At 43.9% G+C, this 19,542-nt stretch overlaps 1 pseudogene; it reads right to left on the bottom strand.

The window, feature by feature from the left end:
• The window catches only part of LOC135559415 (uncharacterized), an 88,429-nt pseudogene extending 70,205 nt beyond the window's left edge, over window positions 1–18,224 (bottom strand).
• Window positions 18,225–19,542: the final 1,318 nt, after the last annotated feature.

The following is a 19,542-nucleotide window of genomic DNA, read 5'->3' as shown; positions in this document are numbered from 1 at the left end:
CCCAAACCATCCATAACAAAGCCATCACCTACAGAGAGATGAACCTGGAGAAGAGTCCCCTAAGCAAGCTGATCCTGGGGCTCTGTTCACAAACACAAATAGACCCCACAGAGCCCCAGGACAGCAACACAATTAGACCCAACCAAGTCATAAGATAAGAAAAAGATCATTACTTGACACATTGGAAAGAATTAACAAAACAACTGAGTGAACTAGAATGCTATTTGGCCAAAAGCAGAGAATACCTGACCACTGTGACTGACCCAAACTTAAGGAAAGCTTTGACTATGTACAGACTCAGTGAGCATAGCCTTGCTATTGAGAAAGGCTGCCGTAGGCAGACCTGGCTCTCAAGAGAAGACAGGCTATGTGCACACTGCCCTCAAAATGAGGTGGAAACAGAGCTGCACTTCCTAACCTCCTGCCGAATGTATGACCATATTAGAGACACATACAGTGCCTTGCGAAAGTATTCGGCCCCCTTGAACTTTGCGACCTTTTGCCACATTTCAGGCTTCAAACATAAAGATATAAAACTGTATTTTTTTGTGAAGAATCAACAACAAGTGGGACACAATCATGAAGTGGAACGACATTTATTGGATATTTCAAACTTTTTTAACATTTCAAAAATTGAAATATTGGGCTTGCAAAATTATTCAGCCCCCTTAAGTTAATACTTTGTAGCGCCACCTTTTGCTGCGATTACAGCTGTAAGTCGCTTGGGGTATGTCTCTATCAGTGCTGCACATCGAGAGACTGAAATTTTTTCCCATTCCTCCTTGCAAAACAGCTCGAGCTCAGTGAGGTTGGATGGAGAGCATTTGTGAACAGCAGTTTTGAGTTCTTTCCACAGATTCTCGATTGGATTCAGGTCTGGACTTTGACTTGGCCATTCTAACACCTGGATATGTTTATTTTTGAACCATTCCATTGTAGATTTTGCTTTATGTTTTGGATCATTGTCTTGTTGGAAGACAAATCTCCGTCCCAGTCTCAGGTCTTTTGCAGACTCCATCAGGTTTTCTTCCAGAATGGTCCTGTATTTGTCTCCATCCATCTTCCCATCAATTTTAACCATCTTCCATGTCCCTGCTGAAGAAAAGCAGGCCCAAACCATGATGCTGCCACCACCATGTTTGACAGTGGGGATGGTGTGGTCAGGGTGATGAGCTGTGTTGCTTTTACGCCAAACATAACGTTTTGCATTGTTGCCAAAAAGTTCAATTTTGGTTTCATCTGACGAAAGCACCTTCTTCCACATGTTTGGTGTGTCTCCCAGGTGGCTTGTGGCAAACTTTAAACAACACTTTTTATGGATATCTTTAAGAAATGGCTTTCTTCTTGCCACTCTTCCATAAAGGCCAGATTTGTGCAATATACGACTGATTGTTGTCCTATGGACAGAGTCTCCCACCTCAGCTGTAGATCTCTGCAGTTCATCCAGAGTGATCATGGGCCTCTTGGCTGCATCTCTGATCAGTCTTCTCCTTGTATGAGCTGAAAGTTTAGAGGGATGGCCAGGTCTTGGTAGATTTGCAGTGGTCTGATACTCCTTCCATTTCAATATTATCGCTTGCACAGTGCTCCTTGGGATGTTTAAAGCTTGGGAAATCTTTTTGTATCCAAATCCGGCTTTAAACTTCTTCACAACTTGTTCTTCATGATGTGTTCCTTGTTCTTCATGATGCTCTCTGCGCTTTTAACGGACCTCTGAGACTATCACAGTGCAGGTGCATTTATACGGAGACTTGATTACACACAGGTGGATTGTATTTATCATCATTAGTCATTTAGGTCAACATTGGATCATTCAGAGATCCTAACTGAACTTGTGGAGAGAGTTTGCTGTACTGAAAGTAAAGGGGCTGAATAATTTTGCACGCTCAATTTTTCAGTTTTTGATTTGTTAAAAAAGTTTGAAATATCCAATAAATGTCGTTCCACTTCAAGATTGTGTCCCACTTGTTGTTGATTCTTCACAAAATAATAGAGTTTTATATCTTTATGTTTGAAGCCTGAAATGTGGCAAAAGGTCGCAAAGTTCAAGGGGGCCGAATACTTTCACAAGGCACTGTATTTCCCTTAGATTACACAGATTCACAAAACATTAGAAAACAAATCACATTTTGATAAACTTCACATCTAGTAGGTGAAACACAACAGTGTGCCATCACAGCAGCAATATGTGTGACCTGTTGTCATGTTTATTTATTTATTTATATATTTATATTTAACTATTTGCACATTGTTAGGACACTGTGCATAGCCATAATATGACATTTGAAATGTCTCTATTCCTTTGAATTTTTTGTCAGTGTAATGTTTACTGTTGATTTTGTTCATGTTCATTACAGTTTTGATTATCTGTATCACTTGCTTTGGCAATGTATACATATGTTACACCATGCAAATAAAGAACATTCAATTGAATTGAGAGAGAGGGAGGGATGGGAGGAAAGGATGGAGTGAGAATGAGGGATGGAAGTAGCAATGAAGAGAGATGAAGGGAAGGAGGGGGTGGGAAAAGTGAATAATAATCTTAGTCCAGCTAATCAATATAGGCTTTGCAATCCATTCTACCGAGTAGCTTCTCAAGGTTTACAGTACGTACACAGAGAGCTGCTTTGAGTAACGATGGGATCCGTAGATGCTGTAACCTAATTGAGAAGATGGAGCTAGCTTCACTAAAGTACCTCTCACACTTTAATTGGTCTAATTTGTTTATTCACAATATAATTCTACAAGCAAACAGCTCCAGAAGGGTGGAATAACGTATGTATGTAGAGTACAATGAAGAGATGGAATGGCCTGCTGTGCTGTATGATTAAAGGGGAATGGAAACACTAGGATTTAGAACGGCAGCTAAAAGGATCTGTAAATCGCCATCTTGGCATTGTTGCATCACTGACAAGAGAGTACATTTTGAAACTCCCTAAAATGACTGAATTTACCAAGTAGCTCCGAGTCTGAGAATTAGTTTATTACGGATAATAAAATAATGTTAGTTAGGGAGCCAATAAAGCTACTGAATCCATTCCTGTTTGAGCCGAGTGTTGCCCCAGATCAAAGAGTTTGTTCTCATAGCAGTAACACAGATTTGCCTTCTGAAACACCTCAGCTAGAGGGTCTACGTAGCCAAACACAACATGTTGTGAGTGGGGATGCTGCCAGGTAATGGCTAGAGTAGGAGTGTGTGTGTTGTAGAGATGGTGGTGATACAGCACAAAAGTCCAGCTGATGGTGATGTAATATCCAGGTTCCTGTCAGCCTGTCTGGAAGGCGACATATTGGACATGTCTCTAATCCTAATGAATGACATCCTGGCCAGTCAGCAGCCGGTATGCCAGTTAAATAATTGGCAAAATTTTGCTCGATTATAAATTGTTGAAAGCTAACAACAGTTGTGGGTAGATGCTCAATATATATATATAATAAGTCACATAGAACAATGTTAATCACAAGCATTGTTTGGCGCAATGGTAACGCATTGACCTTAATTAAGATAAGACAACCAGAGTTCCAATCACAGACAGCATCATGATTTATGAAATCTCCTTCTAACCAATCATAATTACATTTTTAATTACATGTTTTAATTTGACCTTTATTTAACTACACAAGTCAGTTAAGAACAAATTCTTATTTCCAATTGATGGCCTAGAATAATGGGGCGTGCTCATTATAAATACACTGTGTTTTAGTTTCGGTATCAGAAAAAATGTTCTTATGATTTTTGTATGGCGTGTAATCCCTGCATGTGTCGTCTCTTCCACAAGGCAGCATAACCAGAAGCAAACATAAGGTCTGAATAAAACCACTTCATTTAGTAAATCTAGCCTGCTTTTATTTTTTTTAAGACATGGGCCTAATGTCTGCTCCTTATGTAAATAGTATCAGTTAGCTTGTCCACGATAACAACAGGTTCAAGCGTAACCAGATAAACTTGCTTTGAAGATGAAACTACTTTCAATGCGCGCTAACACCGTGTCCCTGACGCTAGAGTAGTGACTTCAACTAGCTTTGGCCGCCATCTATTGGAAAGGAATGGTAACTACACTGGGCAGCTAGTTGGCAGTCAAAGGAGACTTTAATAATATATGCCATTCAGCAGACGCCTTTATCCAAACAACAGTAGCATTAAAAGGGCAATCAGCAGTCGCTACATCCATTTTTCACTTAAATAAATTAATGATATGTAACCATTGATTCTTGAAGAATCTAACTTATAAATGCCTCATGAGTTTAGTTCATCTGTCGTACCCCATCAGAACCCCAAATATAAGCTTATTTTACTCAAAAGTTTGTAAACAAAAAACATATAAACAAACACAATACCCATATCATGGGTGGTCAATCCTTGCTTCAATAGCTCTATGAATTTGAGGGCCGCATCCCTCAGCTTTTTACCGAAAGAGGAGCAGGGAGGACACTTTGTTATTGTTTCTACTTTAAGAAGTTAACACATGTGGACCCAGCACAAGGAGGCTATTCTGGCCACAATTAGTGGAAACGCACGGTGTGATTCGCCATTGTGCCTCCTTTCGCTCTTACACCATGCTGGACTCTGCTTCCCACCTGATCCTCGCCCAGGAGACATGTGACCGAGGTTAAGACCAGCTATTGGTTGGAGAGGGAGGGATTAGAGAGATGCCTGTAACACATTGAGGTAAGCTATAGCCTAACCTATATTTTGTAGCTAGCCTAAGGGTTGTAAGTGTGTGTTTGGTGGATGAATGAAGAGGACGTAAGTACCTTTAGGATAATCATAAAGCCATTATTACTAACAGGCCCATGGGATGTAGTATTGAAACCTTGGCCACTGACAGGCCTCCAAGTGTGAGGGTGCACTTGAGGGACTCACATGCTGATATCTGGCACGAGTATGACCTGTGACACATTGCATAGCTGTTGTCCATCGGGAAGCCAGAGGTAATGTCATATATTCTGTAGTAAAATCCGAACTATGATTTGTGGAACTTATTTCTGGGTCTAGGACCATCCCAGAGGACTCTCCTGAGTGCCCAAAGAGTGAGAGTAGTAAATGGAGAAGGAGCAGGCCATTCAGCACTGAATTCAAAGATACACACAACCATAAAGGGATTCAGAGAGGAATTGTTTTTTTACCCATTTCAACGGACGTGCTACCCTGTCCCAGACCTGCTGTTTCGTCTCTCTCTCCCCCTCTCTCCGGGACCTGCTGCCTCGACCTATGAATGCTCAGGTATGAAAAGCAAACTGAAGTTTTCTCCTTAGGTGTTGAACTGTTGCACCCCTTATAACCACTGTCGTTATTATTGTGATGTAAAAAGGCTTTGTAAAACACATTTGATTATATTGATTGCTTGCTGTGCTGCATGTTGTGCATTCACTAACTGTCTGGGTGATCTGACATTTTTATAGTATCTGTTACATACTTTGGTGTGTATTTAATCTACAACTTAGCCTCTGGCACAATGTAGATGCGCTGTTGGTTTGAGAACTGTCACAGCGACATGGACACCAGGCTGAGGAGGTGACATGTTTCCACAAATATGGAGTGGGAGCCACCATTAGGGAGGACCGCTGATGGCACCAACAGATTCCCTGCAAACAACTTTCCCACTCTGGTCTGGGACTCCCATTGCCTCCTGTGGCCCACAACACACTGTCTCCATGGTGATAGGAAAACCATTTATTTTCAGGGATGAACTGATCACACATGCTCGACATCCTGGCTCATGGCAGACATTTAACTCCTTCAGCTTGCTATCAATGACTATGTATTTCAAATCAAATCAAATCAAATGTATTTATATAGCCCTTCGTACATCAGCTGATATCTCAAAGTGCTGTACAGAAACCCAGCCTAAAACCCCAAACAGCAAGCAATGCAGGTGTAGAAGGTGGTTAGGAAAAACTCCCTAGAAAGGCCAAAACCTAGGAAGAAACCTAGAGAGGAACCAGGCTATGTGGGGTGGCCAGTCCTCTTCTGGCTGTGCCGGGTAGAGATTATAACAGAACATGGCCAAGATGTTCAAACGTTCATAAATGACCAGCATGGTCGAATAATAATAAGGCAGAACAGTTGAAACTGGAGCAGCAGCACGGCCAGGTGGACTGGGGACAGCAAGGAGTCATCATGTCAGGTAGTCCTGGGGCATGGTCCTAGGGCTCAGGTCCTCCGAGAGAGAGAAAGGAGAGAATTAGAGAACGCACACTTAGATTCACACAGGACACCGAATTGGACAGGAGAAGTACTCCGGATATAACAAACTGACCCCAGCCCCCCGACACATAAACTACTGCAGCATAAATACTGGAGGCTGAGACAGGAGGGATTTGGGATCTTGCACACACTCTTTGATACTGTAGCTTCAATACTATATCTTTGCTATTTTATCCTTGATACTATAGCTTCAATACTATAGCTTCAATACTATATCTTCAATACAATAGCTTCAATACCATAGCTTCGATATTATAGCTTCAAAACTATATATTCGATACTATATCTTTGATTCTATTTATTCGATACTATATCTTCGATACTATAGCTTCAATGCTATATCTTCAATACTATGTATTCAATACTATATCTTCAATACTATATCTTCAATACTATAGCTGGCACTGTGATCATCGTGTTTCTGAACTCTCAGGTTCATACAGTGAGGTCTGGTCTTCACTGATCTCACTCTCCATCAGCTCTATCTGTGGCGTATAGGGGCAGGACTCAGTTGTATACTGATGGTTGTGAGCGCAATCTAGCTGAGCTCCGAGCTCTTTAGTGATGGTCCCTGTGGACCTCTTATCCACTGCAGCACAGGAACACTCAGGCACTCAGGGGTCAGTTTGGCATGCTGTACTAACCGTTCTTTGCTGTTGGTAGAAAACAATTAAGGCATCTATTAGTTATATTCAAGAATCAGTGTATATACTGTATATTGTCCATTTTATATCCAACATTTGCCCTGGGACGGTAGATTGTGCCTTGAAATAAACAATAGCCTTAGAAATAACATGGATTTGCATGTACCTCCTGTGCCTCCTCCTGCACAGTCTCCTCCAGGATGAAAACCTTTTCAGGCATGAAGATGTCATTCTGAAAACAAACAAACGTTTTGTTAAGGCAACTGAACACAAATATATCAGTTGGCGACACCAAGCTACCTGTCTGTTATACTATGTCAACACACACACACACACATTCAAACACACAGCAAATACAGGGACTTTTATTTTTCAGCAAACATTAGCCATCAACTTCAGTCTGGCTAAATAAGGTGGAGCTAACAAAACATTAGCCATCAACTTCAGTCTGGCTAAATAAGGTGGAGCTAACAAAACATTAGCCATCAACTTCAGTCTGGCTAAATAAGGTGGAGCTAACAAAACATTAGCCATCAACTTCAGTCTGGCTTAATAAGGTGGAGCTAACAAAACATTAGCCATCAACTTCAGTCTGGCTGAATAAGGTGGAGCTAACAAAACATTAGCCATCAACTTCAGTCTGGCTAGATGAGGTGGAGCTAACAAAGCATTAGCCATCAACTTCAGTCTGGCTGAATAAGGTGGAGCTAACAAAACATTAGCCATCAACTTCAGTCTGGCTAGATGAGGTGGAGCTAACAAAACATTAGCCATCAACTTCAGTCTGGCTAGATGAGGTGGAGCTAACAAAACATTAGCCATCAACTTCAGTCTGGCTAGATGAGGTGGAGCTAACAAAGCATTAGCCATCAACTTCAGTCTGGCTGAATAAGGTGGAGCTAACAAAACATTAGCCATCAACTTCAGTCTGGCTAGATGAGGTGGAGCTAACAAAACATTAGCCATCAACTTCAGTCTGGCTAGATGAGGTGGAGCTAACAAAACATTAGCCATCAACTTCAGTCTGGCTAGATGAGGTGGAGCTAACAAAACATTACAAAAACAAATCTGTCAACAACATGTATTACTGTACTATCTGAGGTGTAAGCTAGCTACAGTAACTACCTAATAACAGGGCTACACGGAGAAACTGTGTTGCAATTTTAGTTGCAGTTGAGTTTCTTGTTAACGGCAGTTGCTGGGGGGTGTTACACAAAACACTTGAGACGTAATTAGCTAGTAACCTTCATCTAGAGTTGGCCAGTGTCTACGCTAGCCTAGTCCAACAACAATCATGACTCATGACCGGTTAACAGTACCTCAGTTTTTCCATTGATTCGAGTCGCCTCCTCCGTTCAGTCCGGCTTTTGCTAGACTCCGAAGTCAGCGATGTTGATGATGGTCGGTCGGTAACCCCTACCCCATAACCCAAGCAGAGCCGTTTCAAAGTAGTCCTATGACCCCTTTCCATTCGAAAACTCCCAGTTGCCGCATCGAAAGTACCCTTCATCTCAAAGTCTTCCTCCTCGAAGTGCTGGCAGCAGATCCTGCAAGTTCGAGTTGGCACGTCCTTCCTCTTCAGGACATGGAGCCACTTCTTCAAAAGTTGGGGGTTCTTGGGCAGCCGATGGTAACTTACTGAGGGATTGTTTTTGGAGCCGATTCCTACAGGCTGGCACTATACAGTTCATGTTTGAATTACTACTTGTTGTTGCCATCTTCATTGTCCGCCCCTAACTTCACTCTCTTCGATTCACTCTCCACTTGCAAACTCAATACCACAGACAATTTGCTGATTACTGCCTGTGAAACACTGGCATCGTTACTATGGCAATTTGAAATGGCGCTGACCATAGCTAAAATAAACCTTGTCGACGACCAAAATACTCAATATTGAGATGCTTTAAATGCACATATGTAGTATAAGTGGATTGACTACATCTATTTACATCTATTTCCTAAGACGTACCCCTTTAAGACACTTTATGCCATGGCATTATTGAATACTCGTTTCTGATTGGCTTGAAGGGCATTTACAGCGTGCATTATTTCCCTATAACAGCAAGCTAGGACTGGTGGTTTGGTAAGCTAAAATAGTAAGTTTGTTTGGTTACCACAGCAACTACTGTCACTATCTAGTAAATTTGCTAGCTACTTCAGTGGAAGTCAATTATTGCCGTGGTATAAAAGGGATAATCAACTCGGGACTCTATGCATTCTCTGGAAAACAATACAACTCAGTAGAAGGTTAGTTCCACATCGTTCATAATCTTCCATAGGATGCATAGCCCCTCGTTGATTATCCCTTATGCAACGACCATGTGTAACTGACTGACTAAATTAGGATCTAAAGCAGCGTGCGTATGGAGGCTAACAATGCTGTACTTTACATGCTATACCTTTACCAACTGTAATGTTATTTTCTAGGAAATACAGCAGGGAATACAGTTCTTTCTAGGAATTCCTCTGAAAGTACTGTATGCTGTTGGCATGCTGTATTCTAGGGAACACATGATCAAAACAATAGAGAAGGAATCTCCAGTGTGGAATCTGTGCTCCCTTTTAAACAAAGAGAGAGAGAGAGATTATAATCTTTTCATAACCTTTATTTTGACAGTAAAGACAAGAATCTCATTTATTTAGCTAAGCAAGTCTGTTATGAACAAATTGTTATTTACAATGACAGCCTAGGAACAGTGGGTTAACTGCCTTGTTCAGGGACAGAATGATTTTTTACCTTGTCAGCACAGAGATTTGATCTTGCAACCTTTTGGTTACTGGTCCAATGCTCTAACCACTAGGCTACCTGCAGCTCTGTTGAGGAGTGTGATTTGATCAGTCATTGCCTCAGCGCTGCTTTGTAGTGTTTGTTCAGCATCCAAGTACCCAAATTATTGGGGTGGATCCCATCCTCCTTATAGAGCATCATCTGTTTCCAAAAGGTGTCAAAGTTGTCTACATAAGTTACACCCAAGGAGCTGCAGTAGTCACGCAGCCTGTTGTGAAGTGTTAGTAGCCTGTTGACAACGTTCACTACCTCTACCCAGCGAGGGCACAGGGGCAGATATTATAGGACATTTTTTGGTATCCAGCAGAGAACCAATCAATTCTTCAGAATCCCATTTCAGCCGTTCTGAGCTACCATTTCTAATGCCATTAAACTGGGTTTTTACTCTGGAAACCGAGACATTTCTTACCATACACCTGCCTAAGACAACCGCCGGCGAGATGGAAGAGGAAATTTGCCCACGAGCAGCGTGAACGAGTACGTGGAGTGAGAGTGAGTGATGGGGAGAGAGGGAGAGAGAGAGATCCCACTTCCATAACACCAGGCCAGGCCTCTGTCATTACAGCAGCCCACTTTCATAACACCAGGCCAGGCCTCTGTCATAGCAGCAGGCCACTTTCATAACACCAGGCCAGGCCACTGTCATAACATAAGGCCACTTTCATAACACCAGTAATACCAAAACACATGGAGAAGAGTTCAGCAGTGCATCAGCCCATTTAGGTACGTGACAGCGTGGGGACCGATTTAATAGCACTCTACAGATGCACAACAACAGATGCCATTAATGGCTTGAACACAGGAATCCTCTCCTCTAGCTGTGTGCAAGACTCGGTGGTGCCGAACCGCTCATTTAAGAAATGTTATGTGCTTGTAGCGGCACGGCGCGTGGTGTGGAACCCGTATGGGGATGTCTCTAGCCTCCTAGCTTGCAACTTGGCTCGCTGTATGGGTATTATTCATCTTTGAGTGCTCATCTGAGAGCTCATCTGGCTAAACAACAGAAGCAGAGGAATATTCTCAGGGCCAGGTAGGAGAGGATACACGGCAGTGTACACTGTATGTATAGAGCGGCAGATTTCGCAGTGGTTTTTAATAATTTATCTCATGGATATCAGACAGCTATAACAAGAGGACAGGTATATAAAGTACCCACACATGTATTAACTATGACATAAAGCTGGTATAATGTCCTACATGTAGAGTTGCCTGTGGACTGTGTTGTTATTCAGGCTTTTCACTATGCTACCATCCGGCAAACGATACCAGAGCATCGGCTCTCAGCTCGGAGACAGCTTCTACCCCCAAGTCATAAAACTGCTAAATAGCCATAAGATTGCTTAATAGTTAATTAATGGTTACTTGGACTATCTGCATTGACCCTATCTTGCACTGATTATATGCACTCACAAGATTAAATATAAAGTATACATTACATACGCACTACACACACACTCACAGATTATATATATATACAGTATACATTACACACACACTCACACAAAACCCACACACATCATATACACTACATACACATTCCAACACAACACACATTAACACACACACACACACACACACACACACACACACACACACACACACACACACACACACACACACACACACACACACACACTCACTTTTACACTCATCACATGCTGCTGCTACTCCGTTCTTTATTCTTACTCTCATTATAATCTATCCTGATGCCTAGTCACTTTACTCTGACTTTATGTCCGTTAGTACCTCAAATACCTCGTACCCCTGCACATTGATCTGGTACTAGTACTCCCTGTATATATCTCCACATTGATCTGGTACTGGTACTCCCTGTATATAGCTCCACATTGATCTGGTACTGGTACTCCCTGTATATAGCTCCACATTGATCTGGTACTGGTACTCCCTGTATATAGCTCCACATTGATCTGGTACTGGTACTCCCTGTATATATCTCCACATTGATCTGGTACTGGTACTCCCTGTATATAGCTCCACATTGATCTGGTACTGGTACTGCCTGTAAAAACTCCACATTGATCTGGTACTGATACTGCCTGTACATAACTTCATTATTGTGTATTTTATTCCTCTTGTGTTGCTATTTTAAAGTCCACACCCGTTGTATTCAGAGCATGTGACAAATACAATTTGATTTGAAATTAAATGCCTAAAGCCTGTTAGCATGGAAACAATAAAGTAGCAACACATTAACTTTCCACGCCAGTTTTTTATGGTGGGCTGTGGACTATGCTTTAAGGCTGTGAAATGTCAAAGTCCCGGTTAGCTGCTTTGAACATAGAGCAACCTTTAAATCCTCCTCCTCTTTTACGAGAGGGAGGCTGTGGAAGCTCTAACAAGCTGATTATGGGTGTCATTTGTAATTATGTCCCTGTCAACCCCCCCCCCCCCCCTTTTATTATTATAATTGTATTTCTCTCCCTCCACGCGAGGCTGATATGGTCCTATAAAAGATTAAGGTGAAAATTATTCTCTGGTCTACTGACTGTGCAAATTGGTTGTGTCAGTTGTGTTCTGGGACTGCAGACTCAGTATGGAGAGAGAGAGAGGGGTTGTGGCACGGCAATCCAGCCAAGCCAATTATGAACTGATGTTGCCCTTTGCCTAGCCCCAAATCACACAAAAGGTTGTGTTGGACTAATTTAAACACACCTTATATTGGCTCAGGTGACTCCAGGTATTTGGCAGATTAAAGGCCCTTTGGAGTCAAAATTCAATTTTACCAGTGTTTTGTATCAAATTGTACAACAGAAGATGAAACTAACACTGTAAAAGTTTTAATAAATGTGATCCATGTTATTTCCTGATAATTGCTGGTTGAAAATACAATCCAAACAGGATCTTCTAATCAGCAGGCTTGCATGCGTGGGAGTTTTAGGTTTCCATGGTGAAATCACCACACAGTAAATTGGTTAATATACCAATAACAAAGAAAGTTCCAAACTTCTCTGCCAATAAGAGCTAGTTTTCTGTTTTCCCCTCCAGCTGTCCTGATTTATCATCCAGCTGTTGTGATTTATCATCCAGCTGTCATGATTTATCATCCAGCTATCCTGATTTATCATCCAGCTGTTGTGATTTATCATCCAGCTGTCGTGATTTTTTATCCAGCTGTCCTGATTTATCATCCAGCTGTCCTGATTTATCATCCAGCTGTCGTGATTTATTATCCAGCTGTCGTGATTTATCATCCAGCTGTGGTGATTTATTATCCAGCTGTCGTGATTTATTATCCAGCTGTCGTGATTTATCATCCAGCAGTCGTGATTTTTTATCCAGCTGTCCTGATTTATCATCCAGCTGTTGTGATTTATCCTCCAGCTGTCGTGATTTATTATCCAGCTGTCGTGATTTATCACCCAGCTGTCGTGATTTATCATCCAGCAGTCGTGATTTTTTATCCAGCTGTCCTGATTTATCATCCAGCTGTTGTGATTTATCCTCCAGCTGTCGTGATTTATTATCCAGCGCTGTGATTTATTATCCTGCTGTTGTGATTTATCATCCAGCTGTCGTGATTTATCATGCAGCTGTTGTGATTTATCATCCAGCTGTTGTGATTTATCATGCAGCTGTTGTGATTTATCATCCAGCTGTCGTGATTTATCATGCAGCTGTTGTGATTTATCATGCAGCTGTTGTGATTTATCATCCAGCTGTCGTGATATATCATGCAGCTGTTGTGATTTATTATCCTGCTGTCGTGATTTATCATCCAGCTGTCGTGATTTATCATGCAGCTGTTGTGATTTATCATGCAGCTGTTGTGATTTATTATCCAGCTGTTGTGATTTATCATCCAGCTGTTGTGATTTATTATCCTGCTGTCGTGATTTATCATCCAGCTGTCGTGATTTATCATACAGCTGTCGTGATTTATCATCCAGCTGTGGTGATTTATTATCCAGCTGTGGTGATTTATCATCCAGCTGTTGTGATTTATCATCCAGCGCCGTGATTTATTATCCAGCTGTCGTGATATATCATCCATCTGTCGTGATTTATTATTCAACTTTCGTGATTTATCATCCAGCTGTCGTGATTTATCATCCAGCTGTCGTGATTTATCATCCAGCTGTCGTGATTTATCATTCTGCTGTCGTGATTTATCATTCTGCTGTCGTGATTTATCATCCTGCTGTCGTGATTTATCATCCAGCTGTCGTGATATATCATCCAGCTGTTCTGATTTATTATCCAGCTGTTGTGATTTATCATCCAGCTGTTGTGATTTATCATCCTGCTGTCGTGATTTATCATCCAGCTGTCGTGATTTATCATCCAGCTGTCGTGATTTATCATCCAGCTGTCGTGATTTATCATCCAGCTGTGGTGATTTATTATCCAGCTGTTGTGATTTATCATCCAGCTGTTGTGATTTATCATCCTGCTGTCGTGATTTATCATCCAGCTGTCGTGATTTATCATCCAGCTGTCGTGATTTATCATCCAGCTGTCGTGATTTATCATCCAGCTGTGGTGATTTATCATCCAGCTGTCGTGATTTATCATCCAGCTGTCGTGATTTATCATCCAGCTGTCATGATTTATCATCCTGCTGTCGTGATTTATCATCCTGCTGTCGTGATTTATCATCCTGCTGTCGTGATTTATCATCCTGCTGTCGTGATTTATCATTCAGCTGTCGTGATTTATCATCCTGCTGTCGTGATTTATCATCCTGCTGTCGTGATTTATCATCCTGCTGTTGTGATTTATCATCCTGCTGTCGTGATTTATCATCCTGCTGTCGTGATTTATCATCCTGCTGTTGTGATTTATCATCCTGCTGTCGTGATTTATCATCCTGCTGTTGTGATTTATCATCCTGCTGTTGTGATTTATCATCCTGCTGTCGTGATTTATCATCCTGCTGTCGTGATTTATCATCCTGCTGTCGTGATTTATCATCCAGCTGTTTTATTTTGTATATTATATGACTTTACTGTGGATGGAAAAGTGTTAATTAGGATAAGAATAAGAGATAAGTAATTAAAGAGCAGCAGTAAACAAGTAATTAAAGAGCAGCAGTAAAAAATAACAGTATATACAGGGGGGTGCCATTACAGAGTCAATGTGCGGGGACACCGTTTAGTTGAGGTAGTATGTACATGTAGGTAGAGTTAATTAAAGTGACTATGCATAGATGACAACAGAGTGGCAGTGGTGTGGAGAGGGGAGGGGGAAATGCAAATTGTCTGGCTAGCCATTTCACGACATGTTCAGGAGTCTTATGGCTTGGGGATAGAAGCCACTTAGTGATGTACTTCATTGTTACCCAGAAATGATTTGATAATGAGATAAGAACGGCTGCATTGGGCCTTTAAGTAAAAAGTATGACTCCTGAAGAAAGCAGTTTTTCCTGAGCTTTCATTGTATAAAGCTCTGTATTTATATTTTACAGTGTTTAATACGGTGTTGTCAGGTTTTGTGAGTGAGTAGGGAAATTATGGTAGAGGAAGACCGTGAGCGGCTGCCTCAGTGGCATATATGGCTGTCACCTATCAAAATAGCTCACAGGAAGTACTTTGAAATCCCTTGGCAATCCTTCTAATGCCCTCTGTGACATCTGAACTGTACAGGTCGACATCTGCACTGTAGTTAAAGCCAATGAAATGTTACAGATGCCTTCAGAAAGTATTCACAAGTATTCACCCTTTATATATTCCACATTTTGTTGTATTCCAGCCTTAAAATAAAATGGATTCAATTGAGATGTTGTGTCACTGTGTAACGACTTTCTTCTGTTGAAGGAGGAGCGGACCAAAATGCAGCGTGGAGGTTACTCATGTTTAATGATGGAAAATGACATGACATGAAATTACCGAAATGTACAAAATCAACAGACGGAAACGTGAAAAAACTATACAGCCTATCTAGTGAAACTAAACACAGAGACAGGAACAATCACCCACAAAACACTCAAAGAATATGGCTGCCTAAATATGGTTCCCAATCAGAGACAACGATAATCACCTGACTCTGATTGAGAACCACCTCAGGCAGTCATAGACTACACTATACACCCCACAAAACCCCAAGACAAAAACACACCACAATAACCCATGTCACACCCTGGCCTGACCGATCCCCCGTCTACCTTTGAGCTCATGATAAATGAAGAATAAACATAATATATTTCGACCAGGGCGTGACAGAACCCCCCCCTAAGGTGCGGACTCCCGGACGCACATCAAAACAATATGGAGGGTCCGGGTGGGCGTCTGTCCATGGTGGCGGCTCTGGCTCTGGCGCGGGACGTGGAACCCACTCTATAAATGTCTTAGTCCCCCCTCCTCGCGTCCTAGGATAGTCCACCATCTCCGCCGACCATGGCCTAGTAGTCCTCACCCGGAACCCCACTGGACTGAGGGCAGCTCGGAACTGAGGGGCAGCTCGGGACTGAGGGGCAGCTCGGGACTGAGGGGCAGCTCCGGACTGAGGGGAAGCTCGGGACTGAGTGGAAGCTCGAGACTGAGGGGAAGCTCGGGACTGAGAGGAAGCTCAGCCAGGTAGTTGAATCCGGCAGATCCTGGCTGGCTGGCAGTTCTGGCAGATCCTGGCTGACTGGCGGATCTGGAAGAATCTGGTTGACTGGCGGATCTGGAAGAGTCTGGTTGACTGGCGGATCTGGAAGAGTCTGGTTGACTGGCAGATCTGGAAGAGTCTGGTTGACTGGCAGATCTGGAAGAGTCTGGCTGACTGGCAGATCTGGAAGAGTCTGGCTGACTGGTAGATCTGGAAGAGCCTGGCTGACTGGCAGATCTGGAAGAGTCTGGATGACTGGCGGATCCTGGCTGACTGGCAGATCTGGAAGAGTCTGGCTGACTGGCGGTTCTGACAGATCCTGGCTGACTGGCGGATCTGGAAGAGTCTGGCTGACTGGCGGATCTGGAAGAGTCTGGTTGACTGGCAGATCTGGAAGAGTCTGGCTGACTGGCAGATCTGGAAGAGTCTGGCTGACTGACAGATCTGGAAGAGTCTGGCTGACTGGCGGATCCTGGCTGACTGGCGGATCTGGAAGAGTCTGGCTGACTGGCGGATCTGGAAGAGTCTGGCTGACTGGTGGATCTGGAAGATCTGGCTGACTGGTGGATCTGGAAGAGTCTGGCTGACTGGCGGATCCTGGCAGACTGACGGCTCTGGCTGCTCCATGCTGACTGGCGGCTCTGGCTGCTCCATGCTGACTGGCGGCTCTGGCTGCTCCATGCTGACTGGCAGCTCTGGCTGCTCCATGCAGACTGGCGCTCTGGCAGCTCCTTGCAGACTGCCAGCTCCTTGCAGACTGGCAGCTCCTTGCAGACTGGCAGCTCCTTGCAAACTGGCAGCTCCTTGCAGACTGGCAGCTCTGGCTGCTCCATGCAGACTGGCAGCTCTGGCTGCTCCATGCAGACTGGCATCTCTGGCTGTTCCATGAAGACTGACAGCTCTGGCTGCTCCATGCAGACTGACAGCTCTGGCTGCTCCATGCAGACTGACAGCTCTGGCTGCTCCATGCAGACTGACAGCTCTGGCTGCTCCATGCAGACTGACAGCTCTTGCTGCTCCATGCAGACTGGCAGCTCTGGCTGCTCCATGCAGACTGTCATCTCTGGCTGCTCCATGCAGGCTGGCAGCTCTGGCTGCTCCATGCAGGCTGGCAGCTCTGGCTGCGCTAAACAGGCGGGAGACTCCGGCAGCGCTGTAGAGGCGGAAGGCTCTGGCAGCGCTAAACAGGTGGGAGACTCCAGCAGCGCAGGAGAGGAGGTAGGCTCTGGCTGCGCTGAACAGGCGGGAGACTCTGGCAGCGCTGTAGAGGAGGAAGGCTCTGGCTGCGCTGAACAGGCGGGAGACTCCGGCAGCGCAGGAGAGGAGAAAGGTTCCGGCAGCGCTGAAGAGGCGAGGCGCACTGTCGGCCTGATGCGTGGTGCTGGCACTGGTGGTACTGGGTTGAGGACACGCACAGGAAGCCTGGTGCGGGGAGCTGCCACTGAAGGGCTGGTGTGTGGAGGTGGCACAGGATGGGCTAGACCGTGAAGGCATACTGGAGATCATGAGAGCAGTACTGGCACTGGATGTGCAAGGCTAGGGAGGTGCACAGGAGGCCTGGTGCGTGAGGCTGGCACCATCTTCACCAGCCGACTAACACGCACCTCAGGATGAGTATGGAGCGCTGACCCAGGTGCCATCAAATCCCCGATACGCTCCGTCGGGCGAATTCCATGCAAAATGCACCAACACAGCAACTCCCTCATTTCTCTCACCTCCAATTTCCCCATTAACTCCTTCACAGTCTCTGCTTCGCTCACCTCCAACACCGGCTCTGGTTCTGGTCTCCTACTTGGCTCCTCACGATAAACAGGGAGAGTTGGCTCAGGTCTGACTCCTGACTCTGCCACACTCTCCCTGAGCCCCCCCCCCCCAATACATTTTTGGGGCTGAGTCTCGGGCTTCCATCCGCGTCGCCGTGCTGCCTCCTCATACCGGCACCTCTCCGCTTTCGCCCCCTCCAGTTCTTCTTTGGGGCGGCGATATTCTCCAGGCTGAGCCCAGGGTCCCTTCTCCGTCCAATTTGTCCTCCCATGTCCATTCCTCTCTTTGTTGCTCCTGCTGTTGCTGTTGCCTGTTACCACGCCGCTTGGTCCCGTTGTGGTGGGTGATTCTGTAACGGTTCTCGTCTGTCGAAGGAGAAGCGGACCAAAATGCAGCGTGGTGGTTATTCATGTTCTCTAATGAAATAAACTAGACATGAAATAATGAACAAAACTAAGAACGAACGTGAAAACCTATACAGCCTATCTGGTGAACACAAACACAGAGACAGGAACAATCACCCACGAAACACTCAAATAATATGGCTGCCAAAATATGGTTCCCAATCAAAGACAACGATAAACACCAGCCTCTGATTGAGAACCACTCCAGACAGCCATAGACTATGCTAGACACCCCCACTAAACCACACACCCAATACCAAATCAAATCAAATCAAATTTTATTTGTCACATACACATGGTTAGCAGATGTTAATGCAAGTGTAGCAAATGCTTGTGCTTCTAGTTCTGACAATGCAGTAATAACCAACAAGTAATCAAACTAACAATTCCAAAACTAATTTATTATACACAGTGTAAGGGGATAAAGAATATGTACATAAAGATATATGAATGAGTGATGGTACAGAGCAGCATAGGGAAGATACAGTAGATGGTATCGAGTACAGTATATACATATGAGATGAGTATGTAAACAAAGTGGCATAGTTAAAGTGGCTAGTTATACAAGTATTACATAAGGATGCAGTAGATGATATAGAGTATAGTATATACGTATACATATGAGATGAATAATGTAGGGTATGTAAACATTATATTAGGTAGCATTGTTTAAAGTGGCTAGTGATATATTTTACATCATTTCCCATCAATTCCCATTATTAAAGTGGCTGGAGTTGAGTCAGTGTGTTGGCAGCAGCCACTCAGTGTTAGTGGTTGCTGTTTAACAGTCTGATGGCCTTGAGATAGAAGCTGTTTTTCAGTCTCTCGGTCCCAGCTTTGATGTACCTGTACTGACCTCGCCTTCTGGATTATTAGCGGGGTGAACAGGCAGTGGCTCGGGTGGGTGTTGTCCTTGATGATCTTTATGGCCTTCCTGTAACATCGGGTGGTGTAGGTTTCCTGGAGGGCAGGTAGTTTGCCCCCGGTGATGCGTTGTGCAGACCTCACTACCCTCTGGAGAGCCTTACGGTTGTGGGCGGAGCAGTTGCCGTACCAGGCGGTGATACAGCCCGCCAGGATGCTCTTGATTGTGCATCTGTAGAAGTTTGTGAGTGCTTTTGGTGATAAGCCAAATTTCTTCAGCCTCCTGAGGTTGAAGAGGCACTGCTGCGCCTTCTTCACGAT

Source organism: Oncorhynchus masou, chromosome 18 (assembly GCF_036934945.1).
Source record: "Oncorhynchus masou masou isolate Uvic2021 chromosome 18, UVic_Omas_1.1, whole genome shotgun sequence".
In the NCBI taxonomy this organism is placed as follows: Eukaryota; Metazoa; Chordata; class Actinopteri; order Salmoniformes; family Salmonidae; genus Oncorhynchus; species Oncorhynchus masou.
The sequence above is the reverse complement of the archived record's forward strand: the minus strand, read 5'-3'. Positions and strand labels throughout refer to the sequence as shown.